Genomic DNA, 2,473 nt, shown 5'->3' on the forward strand with positions numbered 1-2,473 from the left:
AATAAAAATTTATATGGAGTGAATCAATTAATAAGGATAAGAAATATCTTTGAAAAATCCAGTAATGATAAAATTTTTGGGGTGAAAATGGTGGATTTTATATCTTTTTTGGCACACTATTTTGATAATTCAACGGCAAAAAAACAAAACCTGGAATCATGATTAGGTTAGATTCAATGAAAATTTATATGGAGTGAATAAATTAATATATTTTATTATACAAATATCAAATCTTTTAAAAAAAATGATCTAGTCAAATCGAAAGAGGTATAATTCAAATTGACCACTTCTTTTTATTTCCTAATATGATTTTATTATGGTTTATAATAAATGGTCTTGAAACATACAAAAAAAATCTTCTACCATAAATTATATATGAAATAAAAAAATTTTCAGATTCAATAAATCATGCAATCGCAATCGCTATTCCAATTCCAAAGTTAGGGAAGAAAGACATAACAGTGTTTACGGTGCGGATTGAGGGAGAGACAGCAATGACTGAGAGCTCCGAACCCAACGAGGGTTTGCGAGAGAGAGACCACTGAGGGAGTAGGAGGGCACGTTGATGCGTTGATGGTGCGACAGAGAGAGGGCGAACGATTGAGGGTTCCAAATCCAACTAGGGTTGCGTTGATAGTGCGAGGGTTTGGTCCGAGGGTTGAGAAATAGAGAAAGGGCCGGGTGCGAAGGTTAGATGAGGGGTTGTGTTACGGTGATTGAGGGTCGTGCGACGCTCAATGAGGAATATGACGATGAAGGCTGTGCGACGGTCATTGAGGGCTGGGTGCGATGAAGATGAACATGATGGCGCGGCTTCACTTTTAGGGTTAAAAGTGAATTTGAAAACAAAGTAAATTAAGGTAAGGTGTTAAAACTGAAAACAAAGTAAAGTATGCTATTGTTATCACTTTTAGCGTTAAAACTGAAAACTTTGAAAAAAAAAAAAAGTAAAGTGTGGACACAAATAGGTGGGAAACTAAATTTTGGGGGAGGGAACTTTATCAACACGCTTTTGTAGGGTACCAAAATAAACACAGGATATAGACACGCTTTAAAAAGGTGACTATTGGAAGACAAACTAGCCATGCTTTTCAAGCGTGCCGGTTTTTCTCCATGGCCACGCTTTTCAAACGTGGAAAAAAAATGTGGCCAAATTTCAAATCAGTGACCACCCTCGAAAAAATAAAAACAGGGATAGTAATTAGATTAGATTCAATAAAAATATAAATGGAGTGAATCAGTTAATATATATTTTTATGAATCAATTAAAAAGATCAGAAATATCCTTTAAAAAATCAGAAAAAAAAAATCAAAGTCAAGAATCTAAACCAGAAAAAAATTCTATAAAATTAAAGTACCTTTTGAAAATTCAGACGACGATGCAAATCGTAAGAAATAGCTAGGATATATTTTGATTGTAAACGTAACTTGAGTTTGAATCTTTTGACCGACTAGTGATGAACTTTTAGAGGCGAAAATGGTAAGTTTTATAATCCTTTTGACACACTGATTTGATAATTTGGTGGTGAAAAACAAAAAAGAGATATTAGTTAAGCTAGATTCAATAAAAATTTATATGGAGCGAATCAATTAATAAGGATAAGAAATATCTTTTAAAAATCCAGAAAGAAAAAAAAATCGAACTCATGAAACTAAGCCATGAAAGAAATTCAATAAGATTAAAGTACCTTGTAAAAATTCGCACAATAATACAAATTGTAAGAAATGTCTAAAATATATTTTTACTGTAAACGTGATTTGAGTTTGAGTTTTTTTATCTAACAGTGATGAAATTTTATAGACAAAAACGGTAGATTTTAAAACCCTTTTGGCACACGGATTTCATAATTTAGCGACGAAAAAATAAAAACAGGAATAGTTATTAGGTTAGATTCAATAAAATTTGTATGGAGTGAATCACTTATTATATTGTTTATATGAATCAATTAATAAGGATAAAAAATATGCTATAAAACTCCTGAAAAAAAAAATCAAACTCATGAATCTACGTCATGAAAGAAATTTAATAAGATTATAGTACTTTGTGAAAATTCGTACAATGATGCAAATTGTAAAAAATGGCTAAGGTATATTTTGATTGCAAACGTGATTTGAGTTTGATTTTTTTAATCCAGTAATGATAAAATTTTAGGGGTGAAAATGGTGGATTTTATATCTTTTTTGGCACACTGTTTTGATAATTCAACGGTAAAAAAACAAAACCAGGAATCATGATTAGGTTAGATTCAATGAAGTGAATAAATTAATAAATTTTATTATACGAATATCAAATCTTTTAAAAAAAATGATCTAGTCAAATCGAAAGAGGTATAATTCAAATTGACCACATCTTTTTATTTCCTAATAGGATTTTATTATGGTTTATAATAAATGGTCCTGAAACATACAAAAAAAATCTTCTCCTATAAATTATATATGAAAAAAAAAAATTTTCAGATTCAATAAATCATGC

This window comes from Arachis ipaensis, chromosome B8, assembly GCF_059453495.1.
Source record: "Arachis ipaensis isolate K30076 ecotype BB chromosome B8, ASM5945349v1, whole genome shotgun sequence".
NCBI lineage: Eukaryota > Viridiplantae > Streptophyta > Magnoliopsida > Fabales > Fabaceae > Arachis > Arachis ipaensis.